Raw genomic sequence first — 27,676 nt, forward strand, 5'->3', positions numbered from 1 at the left:
TCACTCTTCACTGGCATTATTGCAGTTTGTCCGTACCATACCAAAAATAGAATGGCGATACACTTCCATGTTAGGTCCTGTGGAAAGAAAAAGAATCTTTAACCATCCACTAGTATTTGTAAAATACTATCTGTAGCTATTACGGTGGCTCCTACTATTGGTTGGAGTGGTTTCTTCCACCAGATTCTCATACCAGCTTTAATTACATTAGCTGCCCCAAAGCCTTGTTCACTTCGGCCATAATGGTGCAGGGGTTTATCAATTAACTGTGGAGCCTCCATTTTAATTGCAATAGTTATCAATTGTGCAACACGATCCCCCTTTTGGAGAATGATAGCATCTTTTCCAAGGTTTAATAATAATATTCCAATTTCGCCCCGATAGTCTGAATCAATGACACCCCCCATTATAGTTACACCTTTAAGAGCCAAACTTGATTGCGGACAAATCTGTCCATAATATCCTTTTGGAATAATCACCCCCAAACCCGTTTGAATAGGTTTCACTATTTGTGGATCCAATTTGCATTCATTAGGGCAATATACATCTAGTCCAGCAGATCCATCAGTGGCCCTTATAGGAAGCTGTACTCCAGGTCTAACAGTCCAAAACTGGAGGGTACAAATTTTGTCACTTGCTTCAAGAGTGGAATACAGCATCCTATTCAGGGGTGTAGTATGTGAAGCTATAGGTCTATTGTTCAAAATTTGTAAGGCTTCAGTTAAATGTTCTCTCCACCTACGCAATGACTGATATCCTAATCTCTTTAATTGGGTTTTTAATAATCCATTCATCCTTTCTATAAGTCCTGAGGCCTGTGGATGATAAGCTACATGTAGTCTCCATTGAACATTGTTATCATTGATCCAATCCCTAATCATATTACCTGTAAAATGAGTCCCCCTGTCTGACTGTATTTCTAGAGGGTGTCCGTAATATAATGTAATTAATCCTAATGCTCTAATTGTGTTTTCTTGATTGGCTTTCCGGCAAGCATAAGCCACTAACAACCCTGAATAGGTATCTACCATGGTACACACATATTGACATCCTTTAGACAATGGTAGAGGGCCTATATAATCTATTTGCCAAATCTGACCTGGTAGCCTGCCTCTGGCTATTTTCCCAAAAATTGGGTGCATCTGCTGCGTTGAGGTGAGAGCTAGTTTACATAGATGACAATTACTGATTACTGTCTTTACCATATCTACAGTACAATGTATTCCTCTGTCATGTGCCCACCTAATAGTTCCCTTCTCTCCAAGGTGTCCGGAGTTTTGATGTGCCCATGTTGCCATGACCATTTCAGAAGCAACATCTGTTTCCATGACCACAACGTGCGGGGTGGAAGAGTTTTGTTCTTCTGCCAACTCTGTTTCAGTGAGTTTGGATGCACTATCTGCAACAGAGTTGAAAACAGTGTCAAGCGTATCTTTCACAACATGTGCATCCACATGGTACACTGTTATTACGGTAGTATTGGCCCATTCCAGAATATCTTGCCATGGTCTGGCTCCCCAGACTTCTTTATTATGAATTGTCCAATTGTCCTTTTTCCATTTCATCATCCAAGTTGTCATTCCATTCGCTACTGCCCATGAATCAGTAAAGATATGGCATTGTTGTCCTTGTTCTAGCCGTATGGCCTGCCACACTGCATATAGTTCAGCATATTGTGAGCTCTCTCCTTTTCTGGTAGTTGTTAGCAGTTGCTTTGTGACTGGATTGAAGGACACGCCCTTCCAATGTCTCAGTTGACCCTGGTATTTGGAGGAACCATCTGTAAACCAGGTATGCTTTTGCTGTGTCTCAGTTAGTTCTTGATAAGTCTTTCCCCACCGAATGGGACTTTCACATATGTCATCCACTTGCATTGGGGTATCTTCTGTGGGCACATTAAATACTTTTTCATGCAGCATCGTTACTCCATGGAGGCCTGACTTAGCCCTCTGTTGGATGTACCATTTCCATTTTATGATACTCTGTTCCTGGGCATGTCCAATACGATGAGTTTTTGGGTCACTCATGATCCATGTCATAATGGGTATTTCTGGTCGTAGCATTACTTCGTGTCCTATGGTCAACTGTTCTGTTGTTACCAAAGCCTAGTAGCAAGCTAGTAGCTGTCTTTCAAAGGGTGTATATCGGGTCCCAGTTTCCGGGAGGGTCCTATTCCAGAATCCCAAAGGCACTCGTCGTCCAGCTTGCTTTTGCCATAGGCTCCAATTAGCATATCGCTCATGCACACTCACTTGCAATTCTACTGGACCCTCCTTTAATGGCCACAAATTCATGGCTTGCTGAATAGCTTCCTTTGCTCTCTGGAAAGCCTGCTCCTCGTGTTCAGTCCAGACAAAATCATATTTTTTCCTTGTGATTTTGTACAGAGGAGATAGGATTTGCCCCAAGTGTGGAATATGTTGCCTCCAGAATCCAAAAAGGCCAATAAAGGCCTGGGTTTGTTTCTTACTTTGGGGAGAAGGGGAAGTTTACAATCTTCTGTTTAACTTTCTCTATCACTTCTCGACACCCTTTTGACCATTTAATTCCTAAAAATACCACTGTTTGTGCTGGTCCCTGCACTTTCTTTGGATTTATTTCCCACCCAGCCTGTCTCATTGTTTCTACTACCAATGCCAAAGCATCTGCAACTTCCTTTTCTGTATTACCCTGGATCAAGATGTCATCAATATAGTGTGAAAATTCTACTCCTTCAGGTAAGGTACAGTTATCTAAATGTTCTGCTATAATCTTGTGACAGAAAGTGGGACTATGTAAGTATCCTTGTGGTAGTCTGGTAAATGTATATTATCTCCTTTGCCAAGTAAATGCAAATTGTTCCTGACATTGCTCCACTATAGGAATAGAGAAGAATGCATTGGCTAAATCAATAACTGCATACCAAGTACCAGTTCGTGATTGAATTTGTTCAACCAGTGTTATCACATCTGGAACAGCGGCACTTAAAGGTGGCATGTGTTTATTCAATTCTCGGTAATCTACTGTCATTCTCCAACTTCCATCTGCCTTATGGACGGGCCATACAGGATTATTGAAGGCGGAGGTAACCGTTTTTATTACTCCCGCTTTCACCAAATCCTGTATTGCAGGGGTGTCCAATGTCGGTCCTCGAGGGCCGCAGTCCAGTCGGGTTTTCAGGATTTCCCCAATGAATATGCATTGAAAGCAGTGCATGCAAATAGATCTCATGCATATTCATTGGGGAAATCCTGAAAACCCGACTGGACTGCGGCCCTCGAGGACCGACATTGGACACCCCTGCTGTATTGTACTGGTAATTTCTTCGTGCCCTCCCGGAATGCGATATTGTTTCATGTTTACAATTTTTGTGGAGATTGGTACTACTATTGGAACAGGTAATTTTCCCACCAATACTGATCTCATAGGAATGGCTGGCGATTTGCCAAAACTATAAATTCCATCAGAAAGCTGTAAGGTTAGCCCTTTCAGGATATCTATCCCTATTATATATTCAGGAATCTCAGTGATCAGTACAGTATACTCCCGAATTGGTAATTGTCCAATTTTTAATCTCAGTTTTGTCTGTACTGCTTGTATAATTTTCCCCCCCAATCCTGATATTTGTATTCTAGGCCCCAAAATTTTTTAGGGTTCCCATATATAATAGATGCCTCCGCCCCAGTGTCCACTAGAGCTTGTACCTTTTGCTCCCCAGATTTCCAATAGATAATAATAATAATAATAACATAATAACAACAGTTTATATACCGCAGGACCGTGAAGTTCTATGCGGTTTACAATGAATTAGAAAGATTCTACAAATTGAATGGAACATTCATAGTTAGAGATTGGTGGTTAACAGTTTACAAGATCAGATTTGGGGGTGGGATTGTGATGGGGTCTATTGTCCAGATTCGTTACCTAGGTATTTCGAGAACATGTATGTTTTTAGGTGTTTCCTAAATTCACCATAGTTGTTTGTGTGTGTGTAATTAGTTTTTCCAGGTCTTTGCCCCATAAGGCTGCTTGATACGATAGAAGTTGTTGATGGTGTCTTTTAAATTTGCATCCTCTAGCCGGTGGGGAAACGAACTTCAGGTGTGTTCTTCTCTTATGTCTATTGGTTGAGAAGGAGAAGAGGTCAGTTATATATTTAGGGGCTAGACCAGATAGTACCTTGAAGCAGAGACATCCCAGCTTGAACTTCGCACGTGCCTCCATTGGCAGCCAGTGCAGGAGTCGGTAGGAAGGGGTTATGTGATCGGACTTCTTCAACCCGAAGATCAACCTGACTGCTGCATTTTGTATCAGTTGTAGTCTCTGCATTTGCTTCCGGGAGATTGCCAGATGGGCAATGTTACAATAATCAAGGTGGCTTAGTATTAGGGATTGTACCAGAATTCTGAATGCTGAAGCGTCGAAGTATGCTCTAATGGACCTAAGTTTCCAGAGAGTAAAAAACCCCTTTCTGACTAGGGAGTCCACATTGTCTTTCATGGTTAGACCTTGGTCCAGTATTACCCCCAGAACCTTCATTGTAGGTTGAATAGGGTAGTTGAGATTGTTAATGCGTAGTGGTGTTGTGGTGACAGGTGGGTGTGGCGAGGCTATAAAGAATTTAGTTTTATCTGAATTAAGCTTCAGTCTGAATTCTGTGGTCCATTGTTCCATCAGGTTTAGCGCTTCTGTTGCCGTGCGGGTGATTTCGGAGGGAGAAGTATTGAACGGGATAATGATTGTAAAGTCGTCCGCATAACTGAATACTTTTATATCCCGCTGGGCCAGCTGCAAGCCTAGTGATGATATATAGACGTTGAAGAGTAGTGGGGATAATGGAGACCCCTGTGGAACGCCTGAGGGGTTTCTCCATGTTTTAGAGAGGTTGCAGTTGAAACGTACTTGATAGGTGCGGGTCGTAAGGAATCCTCGGAACCAGTCAAATACCTCACCTCTGATGCCGATTGCGTCTAAACATTGTAACAATTTCTCATGATCCACCAAATCGAAGGCCGAGCTCATGTCAAATTGCATGATTAAGGCATTATGGCCCTTGCTGAATAAGTTGCGTAAGTATTCTAGGGTTGCTGCAATCACCGTCTCAGTGCTAAACAGAGGTCTGAAGCCAGACTGGGTTTCATGTAGTAGAGAGAACTGATCAAGGTAGTCCATCAATTGGGTATGTACTAAACCTTCCATTATTTTTACGAAGAATGGAATGGATGCTACCGGTCTATAGTTGGTTACTGATGTTAGGGATTGTTTACGATTTTTTGGAATTGGGGTGATTATAATGTGACCGTTGTTCGTTAGGAATTTTCCATTTTTGAACTTATTGGTCAGATAACCCCACAGTGTTAGTTTAAAGTCTAATGGGGCTGCTTTCATGATGTTAGGGGGACAGGGATCTAGAATGCAGTGTGATTTAGTATATTTGTTATAGAGTTTTATGAAGTTATTCCATTCTAGATCCTGAAAGGAGTTCCAAAACATATCCACTGGTATTTCATTTTCATGTATGTTGGCTATTTGATGTGCATGTATGTTGTTTGTTGGACAATTGTTCCTTAGGTTCATAATTTTTGAGTCAAAGTGTTGTGCTAGATCGTCTGCTGATGGGAGTTTTGTGTCGTGCATGGATTGATTGTGACGTGTGGTATCAAATAAATTTGTAACCAAGTTGAACAGTTCTTTAGTGTTGACTCCTTTTGAACTCATATTGGATGTATGAATTTTGGATGAGTAGAATGCTTTTCGTTTTTCTTTTATCAATTGTTTGTAATCCTTTATGTTGGATCTCCAATTGTTCTCTGATATTTCTCCTGTTTTATTCCAGATCCTTTCTAGTCGTCTTACTGATTGTTTCATTTTTAATAGTTCAGAGTCGAACCATTTATTATATTTATTTGAGCAGTTTGTTCTGTTTCGTTTAGGGGCAATTTTATCTAAGATGGATGTGCTTGTTTTCGTCCACTGTTCCCAGAAATCATCCTCTTCATTTATTTCCTCACGTGATTCGTAATGTGCCCAGTATTCCTCTGGGTTGATGTGGCCCCTTGTGAGATGTTCTTTTTTTATCTTTGGGTGAGTTTTTTCTTTTGGTTGATTCCAGATTAAGTTAAAGTAGTAGGTGAAATGATCGGACCAGATGTCGTGGCACCAGATACCGTCAGATAAAGAAATAGAAGGATTTAGGATCTCCTTTGTGGACATAGCTACCAAATCTAACTGATGGCCTTTTTCATGAGTTTGTGTGGATGAAGGGAGATTGTAGTTGAGTGAGGATAGGAAGTTTTTAAAATCTTTCGTGTCAGGATTGTCCTCATTCTCTAAATGTAGGTTTACGTCTCCTGCTATAATATTGTAAGACGGAGTGATTGAATTTTGTAGAATGAATTCGTAGAAGTCCTCTCTGGCCTTTGACCAGCTTTTTGGCGGGACATAAAATAGGATGCAGGAGAGGTACTCTTCTAGATCCTTGTTACTAATTTTGCATGCTAGTATTTCTAATTGGTTGGTTATCTTGGAATCTACTAAGTCAAGTTCGAGTTCTTCCTTAAGGATGACTGCCAGTCCTCCCCCTCTTCTGTCTTCGCGGTTTAACATGTGAATTTTATAGTTATCTGGTATAAGGTCGTTTAGTATTGGATCCTCTTCAGACAGTAGCCATGTTTCCGTTAGAAAGAGGCAGGCTAACTGCTTATTGATGATCCAATCTTTGATTAAGAAAGCTTTGTTCCTTACTGATCTAGTGTTGAGGTAAGCGCAGGGAACAGAGGTTGTTTTGATGGGTATGGTGAGTGTGGTGATTTTGATGGGTTTTAATTCCCTTGTCCTTTTTTTGAGGGTACGGTGTGTTCTACCGTTGCTTGTGATTACTTTAATATGATTTACTCTTTCTTCCTGTTGGTTAGTTAGAAGCCTAATGGGTGTGGCAGGGTAATGAACGGAGTGAAGTTTTGGATAGAGTGAGATAACGTCCCTAATGTTATTGCTTAATAAATAGATCAATAGGATCAATAAGAGCTTCATGTTTGCTGGTTGTTGTAATTCCTTCCTGTGTTAATTGTTATGTTGGTTTCCCGTGTTACCAATAATACGTTTGCACAAAGATTGCGGGGGGGGGGAGTCGAGAGGCGGAGCTGGTTTTCAACGTTGACCCGGTTTCTCTCCCCTGCCGCGGGACGCTTAGTCTTGGTTAGGGCAACTCCCGATAGCAATGTAGCTGCCCAGAAGCAGAAGAATTAGTTTGAGGTTGCTGGGGGGGGCGTCGGGAGGCAGAGTTGGTCTCCCATGCCAGCCCGGTCGCTCTCCCCAGCCGCAGGACGCTGTGTCTTGGTTAGTTGGGGCTGCTCCCGATATCAATGGAGCTGCCCTGAATCAAAAGAATTAGTTGAGGCTGCTGGGGGGGGGGGGAGAGGGTAGGGTAGGTGGAGTTGGCCTCCCTCGCCGACCCGGTCTTTCTCCCGGTCTCTCTCCCCCACCTTGGATTCCCTCACTAGGCTAACTCCTTCCCTTGTGGCTCCTTTAGTCAGGTCAGACAGGCAGAGTTGCTCTGAAAACACAAAACTTTAAAGAAGAAAAGGCGCCGCAAGGGCCGTTGGGGGTGGAGTTCGACTCCCACACCCGACCAACTCCTTCCCCTGCGGCTGCCGAGGTGAGTTCACGTTGGGGCAGCTCCCGATTCAAACGGGGCTGCCCTGAACAGGAAACTTTAAAGAAGGAAAGGCGCCGCAAGGGCCGTTGGGGGTGGAGTTCGGCTCCCACACCCGACCAACTCCTTCCCTTGCAGCTGCCGAGGTGAGTTCGCGTTGGGGCAGCTCCCGATTCAAACGGGGCTGCCCTGAACAGGAAACTTTAAAGAAGGAAAGGCGCCGCAAGGGCCGTTGGGGGTGGAGTTCGGCTCCCACACCCGACCAACTCCTTCCCTTGCGGCTGCCGAGGTGAGTTCGCGTTGGGGCAGCTCCCGATTCAAACACAGCTATGTCGGCATTTGGCTCTCCTGCACAATTCAAGATAACACTCTAAAGATAGGTTTTGTCCTTTTTGAAATTCGTTTAATGAAGCATAGTAATTATTATGGCAACAGTACATTGAGATACAATAATTCTGCTGTGTGGACACATGAGGAGGTGTTAGTGAGCCACTGTTGCCAGCGTGAAAAGTTAGCTGGCAACAGCCACTTCTGAGCAGTCCTGAAAATAGTGCATTGAACATCCATGCAGGATTGGTTGTGTTGTGGAACTCACTCGTGCATCCATCCAATAGGTTCATTTTTAACCCCTTGCATGAAGATTAAGGTTATTCCTGCCAATGTTGGTTTTGCTGTGCCCCTCTTCTAGTGACTTGGGGTCCTCCGTGCCAATAGCAGTGTTGCCTTGCCATTCTCCCTATGCCTTGGGGTCTTCATGCCACTCTATATATTGCTGCGCTCTTTTGGTATTGTCTTGGATTCTTTAGCCCAATTCCATAAATGGCGCCAAGGAACGTGGCACATAGCAGCTATCAATCTTCAGTTAGATGCCATTTATAGATTCACGCCTAGTGGCACCTAAATTGGACTTAGGCACCTGTAGGCATCAAAATAATAGAACCCCCCTCCCCCCTCCATATATGCCAGGGTTTTCTTAGTCTAAATACTGGTGCTTAAGTCCAATTTAGGCACCTAGATTGAAAACACATCCAAGATCCACCCATGATCTGCTCTTTACCACGCCCACTTTCTGGTAGGCACCTTAGTAGTTAATTTTATTTTAAGCCAATTATTGTGCCAATTAAGCATGTTGGCGCAGATTAATCTAATTAATGATCCCTTTTATCAGGGTATGCTAGAGGTTTATAGTGCAGGCACAGTAAATGCTCCAAAGCTTATAGAATTCCTATGAGCGTTGGAGCATTTACTGCACCGGCCTGCACCAAAAACCTCTAGTGCAGCTTGATAAAAGGGGGGTGGGGTATATAATTAAGTTAGATGCCTAAATCAGCTAGGTACGCTGATTTAGGTGCCTGTAGGCATCTTTTATAGAATCTGGGTCTTCACGCCAGTATCATTCACCCCTCTTGGCTACACAGTATCTTCGTGTCACTCTTGAAGTAAGTTTAAGCAGGTTTGATTAAAAAAGGATTTTTAAAAAGTCTCACTGTTGGATGCAAAAATTTAAACTCAAACTAAACTCTGGCAAAACAAAAATTTTTTATGGCAACCTCTAGTAAAATTCCCTTTGAACCATCCATTAGTATAAATTCAACTCTATACATAATTCATCCAGCGATTAAAATTTTGGGAGTTATTCTAGACCAGCATCTTACAATGCAAACTCAGATAGATGCTGTAGTATGTAAATGCCATTTCACATTATGGAAATTACTAACAATTAGATTTTATTTCAAATCTACTGCTTTTAGACTACTGGTTCAATCGTTATTACTGAGTCTTCTCGATTACTGTAATATCATCTATTTGACAGTCACTAAGAAAGAATTAGCAAGACTTATATTAATACAGAATACAGCGGTCAGAATGATTTATGTCCTGAAGAAATATGATCATGTCACACCCTTTTATTGTGAATTGCATTGGTTGCCTATGGAAGCTCGGGTGTTGTTTAAATTAGGCTGTTTCTGTTATAAGGCTATTTATGGTATAGCTCCTTCTTACCTAGTCAATAGATTTTCTTTGGCTTCATACAGACACAGTAGAAGAACTCATCCTTTGTTTAATTTTCCATCTGTCCAGGGTTGCAGGAGTAAGAAACTTCTTAATCATACTTTGGCATCTCAGGAAGCTCTTCATGACAACGAATTTCAAATATTATTGCTTATAACCCGTTCTTACAGACATTTTAGAAGACAATTGAAGACCTATCTTTTTTCTAAATATTTGACTGATTAACTAACCATCTTATTTTATGTAATATGCTTACTTTTATAACTTTTTGTAAACCACATTGAACTTCTGGTTACGCGGTCAATAAGCACAATGTTATGTTATGCTTCACCTATTGATTTTAATGAACTAGAATGAGCCAAATAATTCAGAATATAGAAAATAAAAGGGTGATTAAGTCAAGTCAAAAACTTTTTGCCATCCTTATTTTTTGCATAACTTATAACTTTACTGTTCACTTCTTATCTCTGAGTTCATTAAACAATGAGTACTGGAAGGGTTAGTGTGAAATAAATTTTTCACCTTTTTATATACAGATACTAAGGCCTAGATTCACTAACAATAGCGATTCAATCGCTGTTGGTTGATTCTCTGGCCGATTTTCCAACAATAATTGATTCACTATTAAGTTTGCATGCAAACTCCCTGACTCAGTCGCTCAGTCACTGCTGTCAGAGCTCCCTTCCTCCCTCCACCGTTTTAAAAAAAATGGCAGGAGGGATGCTGATTCCCTCCTGCCATCGGTGCTCCTTCTTTCCACCCACCCCCATCTCAACCCAAAACAAACAGCAGGAGGGATGCCCACTCCCTCATGCCATCGGCACCACAGCCAAACCTCCCCACAACTTAGATATGGCAGGAGGGATGCCAACTCTTTCCTGCCACCAGATGCCCCACCCACCCACAGCCCGCCGCCATCAAACTAATGGCAAGAGGGATGCCAACTCCCTCCTGCCACTTTTTTTAAAGTGGTGGGGAGAGGAAGGGAGCCCTGATAGCCAATCAGGGCCATAGGTCCCTCCCTATGCATCACATGATGCACCAAGGTGGGGCCTAAGACTCGCATTCGCCATCGGAGGAGGCTGGAGCAGGAGGGACTGAGCACCACTCCTACTCCCAACTTTTTAAAGGTATGGGGAGAGGGGGTGGGCACTTCCGATGGCAGGATGGTTATTGCGATGGCAGGAAGAAGTTGGCATCCCTCCTGCCATATTTGCATGGGTGGGCAGCGTCGGGGAAGTTTTGGGTTGTTTTTTTTTCAGAGGAGCTGGGTCTGATGGCAGGAGGGAGTTGGGGGGAGCGCCAATGGCAGGAGGGAGTTGGTATCCCTCCTGCCTTTTTCTTCAGAGGGGGGGGCCGTAGGGCCACATTTGTGTGTGTGGGGGCTTTTTTTTTTTTTTTTAATTGGCCAGATATTTTGCGTGTGTAATACATGCAAAATATCAGTGCCATTAAAAAAAATTAACAGAAAACAGGCAGACTTGTTGGTAACTGTGTCTGCAGCAGTCGGGTTTTAGGATAGTAAAACCCGATTCAAAATAGCCAAGCAATTGTTAGTGAATCAATCGCTTGGCTAATTTGCATGGGTGGATCGGATCGGATCGGAGAGGAGATTGCTCAGGCAGCAGTTTAGTGAATCGGGTCGGGGAATGATCGCAAAACCAGTTTTACTGGTTTTGCGATCGTCGGTACAGATACAGGATCGGAAGGTTTAGTGAATCTAGCTTGCACAGTATCATTTTGGTGTTCCAGCATACAGTAACTCAAGTACATTTTCACTAGCTGGACTTACCACAGACAGGCAAAGAGCACAGCTGAAACTTGAAATAGTTGATGGACTCTTTACATGAACTGTAGGAAATAGTGAGCTATATAATCAGTATTTTTTGTAATGGGTAAATAGATTTTCTTTTCTGCAAACTATATGTGACTTATTTATATGTTTAAATTAGTGGAGAGGGTGAGAATTGGGACAGAGAGGGGATTGGGACTATTTTCATTACCGTGTCATTCTCTAACACACACACAAAGATTAGAACGAATTCCATGAGCCCTGGTCTGCATGCTTGTTTTAATTTACTCTTACAAATTAGCTACATAATTTGAGTCATGTTCCAAGCACTACATTTTATGTTTTTAGAAGGGTAACCCTCACTTTTGAGTATTTGCAGTAAAGCAGGAGTCTCAAAGTCCCTCCTTGAGAGCCGCAATCCAGTCGGGTTTTCAGAATTTCCCCAATGAATATGCATGAGATCTATGTGCATGCACTGCTTTCAATGCATATTCACTGGGGAAATCCTGAAAACCTGACTGGATTGCAGCCTTCATGGAGGGACTTTGAGATCCCTGCAGTAAAGAAATATTATTATTGCCTTACTGGGGCATTTTATTATCTGTGTATGAGTAATTGAAAATAAATATGAAGAAACATGGCATCCCTGATGGACCTTTAATGGAGAGAGCTCTCTATTCAAAACCTTTAGTGGCTAGATTTTTCTAGCATCAATTTTTCCCTCAACATATTATATCAAAACCTACATTAGAAACATAGAAACATGATGGCAGATAAAGGCCAAATTGCCCATCTAGTCTGCCCACATTGACTGTACAAATGCTGAACTTATAAGTCGCTATGAGCCATTTCCTTTACTTCAGCTCTCTTTTTTGCTCCCCCTTACTCCCTTTCATCCCATTACTCAGTTTTTCATCTCTTACATCTCTTACATCTCTTTCATCTCATTCTTGGTATGTATACATACAAATTACTTCTTTACTTTTCCTCCTAGATTCGTGGATTTTGTAAGTGCATACTCAGCCTTTTTCTTTGGCCCGAGTGTTTATCCATGTGACTCTTCCATAGAACTGACTGAAAATTCAGGGGAAAACCAGCTTATCTGAAATATCTTGGGAATATACAGGTATAAAATAAGTAAGGACTATACCTGTTTAATTGAAATCCTTTTGACTTCTGGGAATGTGAATATTAGGAGAAAACAAACATAACAACTGGCATGAAGGCAGACGTATGCCCTTCAGTCTACCCAGAGATGTTTACAGACACTTGTTCACACAAACGTCGGTGTATTTTATTCACAGTTCTTAAGCACACATAGGTTTGTTTGAGATTGGCTTAAATCCCGGTCAGCCACATACTATAGCTCCCACCACCTCCTATAAGAGTAATTTTGACATTTTCAATACTTTTGTTAGCACTGACAAAAAATTTGAAAAGCCAGCTAAAACAATTTATTTTCTTTACTCCATTACATAATATCTCAACACTAATTAAACAACCTGCTGATTTTTTATCTTATAATACTGGCTAACCCCCCCCCCCTGCGGATTATCAAAACAGCTAACCGAGGTCTTATCCGAGTTTTCTACCAGTCTCATGCAAATATTGTACAACAAAGTCATTAATATAAAAAGGATCATGCTGAGTGATTCTCTATAATCACCAAGTGATTCTCTAACCTCGTTGTGCCACATTTGAAGCCAAAATTTGCCGACAGGTCTGAGCTGTTGTTGCCTTACTTTCTGGTCAGTGCCTGAGCGCTGATTGGCTCAGGCACTAAAAAGTAAGGTTTCACAGCTCAACCCCCCGCCCCTAAACACACATATACATACACACACACACACAAATTAAAAAAAATAAACCACCCAAATTGAAGATCAGCAGGAGAGATGGCCACTCCCTCCTCCTGCATCGCACAATCACCCAACACTGCTACCCCCACGCCTGCAGCAGAAGAGATGCCCATTCCCTCATGCTGCCAAACATTGTCCCCTAACACCCCCATCCCAGCAGCGGGAGATATGCCCACTCCTTCCTGCCACCGACATCAAGTGACCCCCCCACATGACACCCCCCCCCCCCCCGCAGTGGGATAGATGCCCACTCCCTCTCGTAGCCAAGCAACACATACCCTGACACCCTCCTGCTCGCAGGCCCACCACTACAAAATGACGGGCCTTCCCCTTTTTTGTGCATCCTGGGACGCATGGGGAGAGACCTAAGGCCCTGAGTCACTCAGATATCTAGGGGCCCTCCCAGGGGAGGGGCCTTAGGCATCTGAGCCAATCAGGGCTGTAGGCTACTCCCTCTGTATCTCAGGATGAACCGGGCAGAGGGCCTAAGGCCCAGATTGGCTCAGACGCTTAAAGCCCCTCCCTGTGTATCCCAAGAAGGGGAAGGCCTGCCATTTTAGAGTGGCAGGCTTGCAAACAGGAGGGACTGGGCATCCCTCCTGCTGTGTTCGTCACTAGAGATACGGGAATGGTTCAGGGGTGAGGGGTGGTTCGGGGGGGCATAGGGAATCCAGTGGAAGGACAGATAGGGAAAATACTCAAGAGTACCTGATTACTATTCAATGTATTGTAACCACTTTGGGTGAATTTCTTCATGAAAAGGTGGTAAATAAGCATGGCAATCACTGTGGGAACTTGTGTCAGCCATTTTGAATAGTGAGACTGCATGGGACAGGAGCATAGGAATATCATTCTTGCCCTGGCTCACCACTGGATCAACAGGGCTCCATGTAGGCCCGGTCAGAGGCCTGTGATGGGTCTCAGAGGGGAAGGAATTGAATATAAACCAAGACCACCATTTTGTGGTCAATTTTTTGGCCCAAAAATCTAGGTTTATATTTGAGTATATATAGTATTTGGAGCACTATATTTATCATGTAATCTATTGTGTAAGATTATAACTGCATTACTTGCAATTGCAGTAAAAAACAAAAGTAGTCCTCCCTTCCTTTCCCTAGTCAGGGTAGACATCTTGAGAACAGAGACGGAATGAGAAGGAGTAGGGTTACCAGATGTCTGGGTAAACCTGGATATGTCCTCTTTATACCAGTTGTCTGGGTTTCAGAAAACTTAAGCTCTCGGCTGCTTCGGCGGAGGGGGGACCTCCGAGCATGAGTAGATGTGACATGATGATGTTGCATGCACGTGCATATCATTGCATCAAATCTGCGCATGCTCAGCGGCCCTCCAGATGCAGTCTTGAGCTCAGTTAAAATGATGAAGGCTTGTGTGGGAGCATGACTGGGGGCGGAACAGGGCCGAGGCAGGATGGGGTGGGGATGGGGGCAGAATGGGGCATGAATGGGGGTAGAACGGGGCGGGGCCACATGTTCTCTTTTTTTTTTTTTTTACTTTCCCGCTCCAGGAAGCTCCACAGCAGGTAAAATACTTGGGGGTTTTGATACCGTCTTCCCTCCCACGACTCTATGAGATCAATGTGAAGCCCTTGCTGCGGGGCACAGTGGAGCTACTCCGATTGTGGGGCGATTTGCCGGTGTCCCTTGCGGGGCGTATATTCTTATATAACATGATGATTGTCCCACGGTGGCTGTATCTGCTTCAAACTCTTCTGCTGTGGTTACGGACCGGGGACATAGCTCGGCTGTACAGTGCCTTGAGTACTTTCTTATGGCGAGAGCGCAGGCCTCGGCTTTCTTTACGCATTTTGATGTTGCCTGAGTCGCAGGGGGGATTTGGACTGCTAGACATTCGCGCCTATAATCTGGCATGTGGGGCTAGACTGCTTCGGGACTGGTGTATGGAGAGCTCCTCTTTTTTAATGTTTTTGGTGGACAGGGATTTTTTACATCCTATCTCTGGGCTGTTTTTACTACACGCTCCTGCTGCCCAGTTGGACTCTGCCTACAGGGGACATGTTGTTTGGGCCTATATGAGACACATTTGGACATTATTGTGTAAACATATGGGCATAAACTCTAATACCACTCCTCTACTCCCGTTGGTGGGTAACTTACACTTTCAACCGGGAAGTCACAGCAAAGTGTTTCGGACTTGGCATGCACATGGTAGACTGGGGGATGCTGTTTCTGATGGTGGCACTCTTCTTTCCTCGGCCGAATAGGGATCACTGTATAAGCTGGATAGGGTGGACGCTTTCGGCTACCTCCAGCTACGTCATTATGTTCTCAGCCTTTCTGGGAGTCGTTTGAGCGGCACGGTGGCAAGGGACCTGAGGAAGTGTTTGGCATTGGGGGACGATGCGGCACCACGTCTGCGATATTATGTCAATGTTTTGGGCTCCCCTTTATTGACCGAACGGGCTAATTGGTTGGCAGGGGCGTGGAGTGCTGACTTGGGCTGCATGTTTCCGTCTGAATTAATATCTCGCTGTTTTGTCCGTGTGCGCGCCATATCCTGTAATATGCTACATAGGGAACAGGAATATAAATTCATTAACAGGGCTTTTATCTCCCCTCATAGAGCACACCGGGCCGGTATTGCAGATCATGCGGGGTGTCCCAAATGTTCGGCAAATCCTGCTTCCCTGGGGCACATGTTTTGGGACTGCCCATATGTGGGAGCCTTCTAGCAGCGAATCTGGTCCTATTTGTCCTCGTTGGTTCCGGGACTGCCAAGCTGTAACCCCTGTATAGCTCTTTTTTACCAGGAGGCGGAGCTTCATGGTTGCACTGTTGGGCAGCGGCAGCTGTTTCCAAGGCCCTTTTGTTGGCTAAGAAAGCCATTTTGACTTTTTGGCGAGAGCTGCATGCTCCCTCTTTCTCTCGATGGCAGGGGTCTCTTTATGACCTTGCTCTCTTGGAAAGACGAACTGCGGGCACTAGGGATGAACGCAGGTGGTCTCGATTTCAGGATGTCTGGGAGGAGTATTGGCTGACCCTTCCCCACCGTGAGCGGAGTCTCCTATTAAATTGTTAATCTGTATTGGGCCTTTTTTCCTGTAGATTCTGTTGCGGGATTCCTCTCTCCATCTCTTTCTTGTTCTCCTCTTCTTTCCTTTGGACTTGGTTCTCCCTTTTCTTGCAGGTTTCTTTTCTACTTCTCTTGGGCTTCTCCTTTGTCAATGTTTTGTTTATTTGTTGTTTAATTTGTTTATTTCGTCTATGTCTCTCACAGGTCGGGAGCAGGGGTGGGTGGGGGGATGGGGGGTAGACCCCGTTGTTTCTGATGCATAGTACTGCGGGCTTTGGTATTGGGGTGTCTCATTGTGTTATGGGGGGACTTTGGAGGGTGTTCTATAGAAAAACTGTATTGAGCTCCACTTGTTTTATGAGCAATCTGATCTTCCTTGTGTTTTTCTTCTTTGCTTTGTGTACGCCCGGATGGGCGTTTTCTGCTGGATTGTTGGATGTTCCTGTATTTTGTTCTGTTTTATGTTTGATGGTTTGCTCAATAAAGAAATATTATATATATTAAAAAAAAAAAATCTGGTAATCCTAAGAAGGAGTAAGTGGGATCACTCCTCCTCCACGATAACCTTAGACCACAAGGGGTTGTAAGATAGGCCCAAGAATGCCTACTGGTGGGAAGAAGGCAGATAGACAAGACAAAGCACAAATTTTCAGCTTCTACCAAAAACACATGGTTATATTTGACCAAATAAATAAATATAGGGATATATATATTTTTTTCAATTGTGATAATAACTTAAATGACAATATTCATATCACAATTTAAAAGAATTGATTAATAATTTAAATAGTGCTCAGACCCACAACCTTAGTGTTCTAGCGTAAGACGCACAACACCAGTTGCCATCAGACCATCATGGCACTATTAATGTCTGTATCACCATATGACAATACAACAACCATTTACTATAAAATAAACTTATCTTTGTGGTGGTTACTGCTTCTCCAATGGTCATTTAATAAGCAGCTGGTGTCAAAGTGCTTGTGCTAATAAATAATAACTTCTGGAAGCCAAAAATTACAAATATCTTCCCTTCTACTCGAGTTTCGCCTTGTGCTTCCTCAGGAAGGGATTATCTATCAAAAAACATATAATATAATATAATATAATATAATTTAACATCTCACTACAAAAAATGAACACTAATGCTGTTTATAAAATATATCAATACATAATACAAATTTCCATAAATTACCTAGAAACAGCTCATGCTTTGGGTTTACTGACATTAATAGTGCCATGATGGTCTGATGGCAACTGGTGTTGTGTGTCTTTACACTAGAACACTAAGATTGTGGGTTTGAGCACTATTTAAGTTATTAATCAATTCTTTTAAATTGTGATACGAGTATTGTCATTTATATTTGACCAAAACCATAAACATGGCTATACATTAATATAACTTTTCTGTTGAAACCAGGCAGAAAAATAATTTTGAGCCAGTTTCAGCACCGTAACCAAAACTGAAACCAAAATTTACCAGCAGCTTCAACAAAAGTAGAAGAAATGTTTTTAGGGGGTTTTTTTTTCAGTTTAGTGACTGAATTATGTCAATGTTGGAGAATTTACATCTGTCAACTTTAATTTTAATGTGTCACAGGCATATGTTATCTTATTTGCTTGCCAAGGGAATTTGAGGTCTTTTTTCCTCCTTCAATGAAGCAATTTTTTGCAGTCAGCATTTCATCGATATATAATTTACACCATAAAAAAGTGTACAAGCCTGCAGCACTAGGACTTAATATTCCTTATTCATCAATGACCTGACACTGTCAGTGTTATGGCCATTGGCCTGCGTCGGGGGTCTTTTAAATTATCTGTCATACAATTCTTCTACAGACTAAGTTGTCCCAAAAATGCCACCTTATCAAAATCCGATTCTGTTAAAAGTCTTCTTTTTCATGATGAAGACATTGACTCTTTAAATGCCCCTATTACACCTAGAGAATTGCAGAGGGTGATTCAGCTGCAGAGGAACTATTCTGCCCCCAGACCAGATGGCTTTACAGCCAAATTTTATAAATTGCTGTCCTCTCAGATTGGTACTCCTTTGAGAGACTGTTTTACACAAGTTATTACATAAGGGAGCTTTCCCCCGGGTGCCAATGAGGCCTGGATTACACTAATTATAAAGCCGGGAAATGAGGCTACTTCTATCGAATCCTATCGCCCTCATCTCCCTCCATAATGTAGATGTAAAAATTTTGGCTAAGATTTTGGCAGACCGCTTGTCTTTACTTCTTCCTAATCTCATTGGGGTCGAACAGGTAGGATTTGTGAAGGGCAGACAGTCTGTTCAAAATGTTCGTAAGGTGCTTTTAACAATGGCCCATGCACAAGTGCATGACATTTCTTTGTTATTGGGGAGTTTAGATGCAGCCCGAGCTTTCGATCAGGTTGACTGGTCCTATTTGTTTGGTGTTTTGGATTATTTGGGGGTGACGGGGTGGTATGCACATGCAATAAGGACTTTGTATGCATCCCCAGTAGCGCGCTTATTAATAAATGACACCATAACTGACAGTTTTCCGATAGAACGAGGAACAAGGCAGGGTTGCCCATTGTCCCCCCTTCTTTTTCTGCTTTACTTAGAGCCTTTTCTAAGAAGGATCCTGCTATGACAGGGATGGCATTTGCAGACCATACGATAAAGGTCTTAGCTTTTGCAATCTCTGGAAGAGTTTAGGTTTTATTTGGGGTTTACGTTGAATTATCTTAAATCCAAGGTCCTAGCTATTCCTGTTGATCTCCAGCATACCTGGGAAGGGGGGTTTCCCTTTTCTTGGGCTTCCACGGCATTGAAATATTTAGGGGTATGGCTGTCTCGAGATTTGTCTACCCTATATGCATGCAATGTGTCTCCGTTATTGGAGGAAACGAGGCGCCAGTTTACACTTTGGAAAACTTTTCCCTTATCGGTGGCAGGACGAGTGGCCTTGTATAATATGGTACTATTCCCGAAATGGCTATAAGGTTTTCAAGTTTTACCATTGTTGTTAACTCATGCCCACCATGTTCAACTTATTAGAGCTTTACAATATTATCTCTGGGGGGGCAAGAGGCCGTGTATGACCTTTACGCACATGTGTTTGCCCAGGGAGCAGGGTGTTATGGTCTGTTGAACATTCACTGGTACGCCTTGGCCTGCCAGATGAGACACATTAATGATTGGTTTCGAGGTACAGCTTATTTCTCTGCTACACAGGTAGAGTTGTTGGTGTTACATCCTTACCATATTAGTTACTTATTACATGTTTCAGCCCCAGCTCTCCGCACCGTGGTGGCAAATTATCCCTTCTTTGCTTCAGCGAGGCGGACGTGGTGATGGGTTTGCGGTTGTTAAAACTGTCTTCAGTGATTTCTCCTTACCTTCCAATGCAGGATAATTGTGATTTTTGTTCCAGGATTGCAGAACCCCCCTTTTCGGAGGTGGGCATCCCGAGGATTACAATATATATTCCAATTGCACATGGAGGATGGGAATCTTGCCTCTTTTCGTTCCTTGCAACAAACCTTTGGACTTCTGGAGGTGGATTTGTTTGCCTATTGGCAAATCCGCCATTATATACAATCCTTGCCAGCGTGCCACTTAACAGAGGACTGTCGGGAAGCATTTTCTGAGACATTCAGTTTCTCTGCTCAGCAACAGATTCCCTTACGTTTTCATCATATGGGAATCCGTGACACGCAACAGGTTATTAATTTGGAGATCCTAGCAGCCACCTGGTTGGAGGACTTGCAGTGTACGCTTACGGCATTACAGGTGCAATAGGTTTTGAAGAATTTGCGTAAGTTGTCTTCTAATGTACTCCATTGGGAACTTCAGCTTAAATTTCTTCTCCGGCTGGGAATTACCTCAGTGCATAACTGCCCCAAATGTGCACAGGCTCAGGCCACTCTGGGACATATGTTTTGGTCTTGCCCGTATATTACACAATTTTGGTTTTGCTTGGGTCGCTATACGACCTCATTATGGGGCAGGTGTTGGCTGCCTAAGCCCAGAGCACTTTTTGGCTTTTTTCAGATATCGTCTCCTAAACCCAAAGGACTGTTGGGATTTATAGCTAGAGTGATGTTCTTGGGCAAAAAAGCTATTTTGACTAATTGGCTGTCAACTGACCCTCTGACGTATAGTCATTGGAGATTTTTGATGATTATTCAAGTCTCTTTGGAACGTAGACACTTTGCAGCTCTTGATGGGAGTCCAGGACATCGCTTTCAGGCAATTTGGGAACACTTTTGGATGGACCTTACCCCTCACGCTCGCAGTAGATTTTTGAATGTATAATTTGGAATTGTGATTGTTTGAATGCTCATGCTTTGGGTTTATAGGGTGGGTTGGGAGGGTGGGATAGTTGGAGATTATAATGTGCAGATATATAAGAAAACTGTTTTATTTTGTTACCTTTGTATGCGTGCATTTTGCTGTTTAATAAATATATTTCAACAAAAAAAAAAAAAGGCTTCCTTTTTCAGAATCGGATTTCGATAGCAGTGGCATTTTTGGGACAACTTAGTCGGCATAACCAGTTAAGTTGCCACAGCTAAAAATAAAACTGGATATTCAATGACGGTTGCCGGCAATATCATAACATTGAATATCTGGGTTGAACACTGGCATCAGGCAGACATTGCACTGCCAGGCGCGGGCTGGATATCAGCCCCTGGAAGTGTAGCTGTGTGAGAGTAGTAGAACCAGGCTGTGAGGGTGAGAGGAACTCGGGGAGGCTGTAATGGGGAATGGGAGAAGGAAACGTGATCAGGTAGAAAGGAAAAGAAAAGAGCAAGCAAAGGGAATAAAAGCTGCAGAGAGAAGAGGGAAGAAAGAGATGGAGGGTAGCTCTGTGGGAGTGGGAAAAGAGGGACTGAGAGAGAGTAGTGGTCATGATGGAGAGAAGAGATGAATGTGAGAAAAGAATAAGTGGCATCAGGAAGTGAGATTAGAAAAGGTAGAGAGACAAGCTTTAGAGCTACAAATACATGGAAATGAAAGAAATAAGAGGAAGGCTATAAAAGAATTCATAATAGAAAAAGAATATGAGGGCAAAGAGGAAACATTAAGGGCTCCTTTTACGAAGGTGCGTTAGCGTTTTTAATGCACGCAACGAATTAGTGCGCGCTATAGCGCACACTAGCTGAAAAACTACCGCCTGCTCAAGAGGAGGCGGTAGCGGCTAGCACGCGCTATTACACACATTAAGGCCCTAACTCGCCTTCGTAAAAGGAGCCCTAAAAGACCAGGAATAAGCAAAGACAGAGAATAGAAGATAAATTATAAAAGCAAAGGTTGCAAATGTATTTAGTAAAGGTTTTTGTGCTAGCTGAGTTGAGCTGTGGGTGAGGAATAGTTGGTATTTTGCCCTTCACCTCTACTCTAGGGGCACTAGGATAAATAGGGTATTTCACTGGAGAGCTTTAGGTGAGCAGGAGGGAGTTAAGAACATAAGAACATAAGAAGCGCCATCTCCGGATCAGACCTTCGGTCCATCTAGTCCGGTGATCCGCACACGCGGAGGCCCTGCCAGGTATACACCTGGCTTACCCTATAGCCAACCATATCTCTATATGCCTCTCTCAAGGAGATATGCATCTAGTTTGCCCTTGAAGCCTAGGACTGTCGATTCTGCAATAATCTCCCCTGGGAGAGTATTCCAGATGTCAACCACTCTCTGTGTGAAGCAGAACTTGGGGTACTACATAATGCCATGGTCTGAGAAATCTCTTAAAGATTGTATCTCTGTGGTTGCAGACCCTCACCAAATATAGAATAAGACTAAAACTGAACTGGAAGCCCAAAAAAGCCTGACTTTGCATGAAATGCAATCGTGAAGAAATAGAAACAGACCTGTATTTCCTATTGCACTATGCAATCAGAGAGAGACATTTCCCAAAAGAGAAAATTAAAGGCTTGTCAAAAAAGAATGAGCAGGAAAATAAATCTGTAAAATCCTGAGGAGGAGGAGAAACAAAAGCTAAAACAACAAAATATGTTGTATCCTTCCGCCAGGCATGAAATGTGACCTGACTAGGACAATGCAGACCAGAACCAGAACCTGAGAATTGTTCTTGTTGGTGAGTGACCTCACTACACCCTGTCATTTTGTTTCCTCTTATTGCTATTAATTTGTAAATTGTGTTATGTTATGGTAATCAGGTTTTCTATTCCGCCTGTACCTATTCAGTTCAAGATCGGATTACTTTATAAGAGGTTAGATCAGTTACCCAGGAAGTTACAATGGGCCAGATTCACTAAAGCCAACCAATCAACTTCTGACCACTTAGTGACCCCTTTACAACCCGATTTCCCTCCGACCTGATTCACTAATCTCTGTCCCTATCATCCTCTGATCCGCGCATGCAAATGAGGGGGAACGGCATTCAAATGTAGGCAGGAAGCGACTCACTAAAATAAAAAAGCAACACCAACTGGGCTGGCCGATCCAAAAATAAGCGACTGCTGAGGACCATTCGCTGAGGTCCTTTCTGACTGCCCTGTCTTCTGCCGCCCTGCTTCTCTGCTCTCAGCCCCAATCTCCTGCTATCTCCTGCCTACCCTGATCACCTTCTCGCACCCTGAATCTCTCCTGCTGCCCTGACTCTCCTGCCCTTCCCCACAGTGCAAGCCTGTGGTTTTAACCCACAGGCTTAAAGCGGGTTAAAACCACAGGCTCGCGAAAAAGTTAAAATCGGTTTAAAAAAGTAAAATTTAGCTCTGCCGGGCTTGGAGAGCCTGCACATGCGCAGAATATCTACAGATGATCTGTGCATGCGTTGGGATCGCTATAGAGCGATCCGGGCAGGTGGTTGGCGGCGTGATTCCGATTGCCCTCATTTGCATGATGGCGACTCGTGAATCAGCCCCCCGGACACAGATCAGATCCGATCCATGCCCTTAGTGAATCTAGCCCAGTTTGACATGGACATTTAATAAAGTTGCTAGCACAGGAAGATCAGTAAGTTATTAATATAGTTAGGTCATAGTTACAAATATATAGTTACAAGTTCAAGTAGGTCATCGTTGACTCATCATTATGTCCCAGGAGTTGCATTAAGACAGTTTAGAAATAGGCTTTTACAATTACCATTTCAATTACTTCAGGGATGCCTCCCTGTTTTGGTACAGAAATGCTTTTAAAAGTTTTCTGAACCAGAGATAAGTGGTTACAAGATCATAGTGTAAGTGGTAGTTGGTTCTAGCTTTTTGCTCATTGATATTGGATGGATAAGGTTATATTGTCGAATGCTGGAAATTACAAGTGGAAAAGATTTCTGGTGGAATATCTGTTGGAGGCACCCTGGAGTAGGATGGCCAATCACAGAGCCATTTCAATGTGGAGCCCTCCTTTCATTACAAGAAACTTGTCTTCTCCAAACATTTCAGGAAAGGTTCACTGGACCGTCTTTGCAATGGAAGAAAGTGGCTGGTCTGAGATATTTTTTTTTTTTTTTTTTTACAAGATCCATTCCATGTTGAATCATTCCTGGTGAAGCTGCTTTCACAGAATAATGGTAGAAGGGCTTAAATACATTTATCAGCTGTTCTAATAGCATCATATCTAGAAGCATGGTATGATGACCACTTGATCAGAACTGTCCCCCTTCTGATTCCTCATGGAGCATGGCATGCACTGTTGTTATCCATGATTTTTCATGTTTTTGTTCCTTGTCAAACGAACTCAGGGACATTGGTTTTATATGTTTTACTGGAGGTTGGTCCATAAGATTTCTGCAAACAGGAGTTTCATAGTGTATGATGAAGGCAGAATGCGTCCATTGGTGCCTGATTCTCACACTTGGACATTAATCTCAATAGATTCTTGGTTTTGGATTACAATTTGCACTGAATCAATTAGATTTTTTCTTGGAGGGGATAATTATTGTTAATAGTATGCATTTGCTTGTTTTTCCACTCATTCCAGTGTTGATGCATTGTAAAGCTGATGATGTATTTGGTGCCACAATGCACAATTTGTTTGCATATACTATTCTGGAAATTCTAAAGATGGGGTACAGCATCAAATTATTTGAACCGATTAAAGAAGCTTATGATGTCTCCGTAAGCTTCTTCTCTATGCACAGCAACTGAACTGTGAAGTGGACAGACAAGTTCTTCATTAGTTTCTTTTTGGCATAACACAGTTTATTCTGAAAAAAAAACCCATAGCTTGGCCTACAGTCTTCACAGCCATTAATAACATAACATAATTTTTTATTTATATATTGTAAAAGCCATTCAGTTCTGTGTGGTTTACAGAAAGAGGTAAAACTGACTAGAGTTAGTGAGCTACAACATATCTAGGTAGGAGGGATGACAGTGGGGTTTACAAGGGAGAAGAGTGTATATTTACAAGGCGGTAGAGCTGATCAAACTCATGATATGGCTGAGCAGCATTCAAAGGTATCTTAAGAAGGATTGCCAAATTTAGAGAAAAGATGTGTTTTTAGGAGCTTTCTAAAGTGCATGTAAGTGGATTTATTTATATACGACTTATATCCTAAATCAGGGGTCTCAAAGTCCCTCCTTGAGGACTGCAATCCAGTCGGGTTTTCAGGATTTCCTCAATGAATATGCATGAGATCTATGTACATGCACTGCTTTCAATGCATATTCATTGGGGAAATCCTGAAAACCCGACTGGATTGTGTGGCCCACTGTAGCCCAGGTCAGGGCTTCAATAGTACTCTCAGTGGTAAGCCACCCAAAATAACACCCAGTCGTGTGGCCCGGACTGGAGCCACCCTGCAGGACCGAACTCCACACAGGAATAAAAAGGAAAAGAAAATCAATCAACAAAAGTCACTACAATTTTCCTTTCGTAGAAAAATAATATTAAATTTATTTCCTTATTGTCTCAAGGTGAGTAGTCTTTCAAAATAATCGCCAAACTTGTCAGAATGTTCTTAATGAAAGCAACACAAAAAGTAGCAAACCAGGAAAGCAAATAACAGCACAAAATAAAGTCTTTAACTTGCTCTCAGCAGTGCTTCAACTTCAGCTGTGGCAGAGAGTTTAATTCCCCTCAGTCGCAGCCCTGTCTGCTCCCACGCAGGCAGTTTCAAAATACAAACATAATACAGTTCATGGCACTCACTCCACACTGGTGCCCAAAGTCCACACAAGCCTCTGGCCAGTTCCACTCACTGCCAGGTCAGGAGAGTGATAGGTTTTGCAAAATGAAGTCTTTAACTTGACTTGCCAATTCCCTCCCAGGATGTACACAAAACCTCTCCCCAAGAAAAATCACTCTCTAGCTTGCAATCAAAAATAGTTCCTAAAACAGTCCAAAACAAACCAAGTTCACTCACTGTTTGTGGGTGGAAGCCAAATCCACCTGCATAGTTTCCACAAACTCAGGATCATATTCTGCCAGGCTTTCCTCAACTTCCATGGACTGGACTTCTGGCAACTGTGGCTCCTCCGCCTGACCAGCCTCAACCAGCTCCATTGGAATAGGCTTGTTGCACTTGTTTGGCTCCAGAGACTCTCTAGGGAGAAAGGGCTTAAAGCTTCTCCCTAGCTGGCTTCCCTTCCTGTTCTCAGTTACAGGTTTAAGTACCTTGGGGCAACGCCCTGCTGTGTTTGACCTGGCAGTGTTCCAAGGACCTCTTGGGCTCCCCCAGTGGACAGAGTTATTATCATTGTCAGGAACTGCCTGTACCTTCCCGATTCCTCCCCGGGATTTCTTTCTTTCTGCTTTTTCCTCTGTCCTAACTGGGACCTGAGCAGGGAGAATACCTGGCTGGTCACAATTGTGGCCCTCAAGGAGGGACTTTGAGATCCCTGTCCTAAATGGTTTACATTCAGGTACTTTATCAAGTTTGCCTATCTGTCTCGGTGGGCTCAAACTCATCCTGGGGCAATGAAGGGATTTAAGAGACTTGCCCAGGGTCACAAGGAGCAGCGAGGGATTTGAACCCACAGCCTCAGCATGCTGGGGCTGTAGCTCTAACCCCTGCACCACACACTCCCATAAAATTGTATGCTGTGAAATATCGGCACCACTATTATATTTTATTTATTTATCTTTTAATCCTTTTAAAAAAAAATCTCTTCTGTTACAGGGAGCAGTGGGGAATTTGAACCACCAATGTCAGGGTGCTAAAGCCGTAGTTCTAACCATTGCGCCACACAAGCTCTTATATTCTGACCAGTTGGTTTAGTTTTGGGTTTTGGGCTTGATATGATAGGAGTCTATTGAATCTTTTCTGAGCGCAGCCTTTGACTGGGGAGAAGAAGAAGAATGAATAGCGAAGTGTTGAATGGCCAGATCTGGCGAATACGAATTGATTAGTAAGGTAGTTGGGTAGTAGACCTTGTAAAGCTTTGTAGAAGAGGCAGCCAAATTTGAAGGGTACTCATCCCTCTATCGTTAGCCAGTGAATTATTTGGTAGAAGGGAGATATGTGGTCAAATTTTTTTAGGTTGAAGATTAATCTGACTGTGATGCTCTGTATGACACTTAGGAGGGCATAATCGAAACTTTAAAATGTCCAAAAACCAACCTAAGTCAACACTTGGACGTCCTAATAGCAGGGCCATCCAAGTGCAAATAATCAAAACCAACTTTCTAGATGTGCAATAGCACGTCTAAGCTGCTGTGCATTCAGAGCGGTTTTTTGGGAGGTGTGTTATGGGCGGGAATCAGGCAGGCTTAAACCTGGACATACTGCAGCGATAATTAAAGCTTTCCTAGAGGGAATTTAGATGCTGACAGATAACCAGTATTAGTTGTGTCTGAGGGCCCCAAAGCTGCCCAAACTGACCAGTTGACCACTGGAGGGATTAAGACATGAACTCCCTTACTCCCCCAGTGGTCACTGACCCCCTCCCACCACCAAGAGATGGGGGGAAAACCAGCACATTGAGGGCTTGCCATCAGCTGATCGCAGCAGAGGAATCGCCTTCAGTTGAGCCGGTTTCGGGGATTCCTGCTGGTTTCACTGAAGGGGATTTCTCTGCCATGATCAGACAAGGTATTGGATACATCTACAAAACTTGCTTTTGTGCATTTTTCATGTGGATATTTTTATTTTTGAAAAGGACCCAAAAAAGTAGACGTCCTAAGAACCAAAAACTTATACCTAGGTCATTTTCAAAAATAAAAGATAGATGTCTGGCAGCTTTGAAAATAGACATTTTTTCTCCTGGGTTTATGGACGTCCTGCCCAAGACGCCCAACCTTAGACTTATACGTCCTATCGAAAATGCCCCTCCATGTTTCTGGAAGTGCTTACTTAGTCACGTTAGATAGACAATGTTAGATAGAGAATGCTTAGGACTACCAGAAGTTGGAATGATGCTATTATTTTCTTATAGATCTGAGTTTCCAC

The 27,676-nt window shown here is 42.9% G+C and overlaps 1 pseudogene; it reads right to left on the minus strand.

Annotated features, from left to right (window-relative positions):
- Window positions 1–25,791, minus strand: LOC117354883 (annotated as a pseudogene).
- Window positions 25,792–27,676: the final 1,885 nt, after the last annotated feature.

This window comes from Geotrypetes seraphini, chromosome 2 (genome assembly GCF_902459505.1).
Source record: "Geotrypetes seraphini chromosome 2, aGeoSer1.1, whole genome shotgun sequence".
NCBI classification, from domain to species: domain Eukaryota; kingdom Metazoa; phylum Chordata; class Amphibia; order Gymnophiona; family Dermophiidae; genus Geotrypetes; species Geotrypetes seraphini.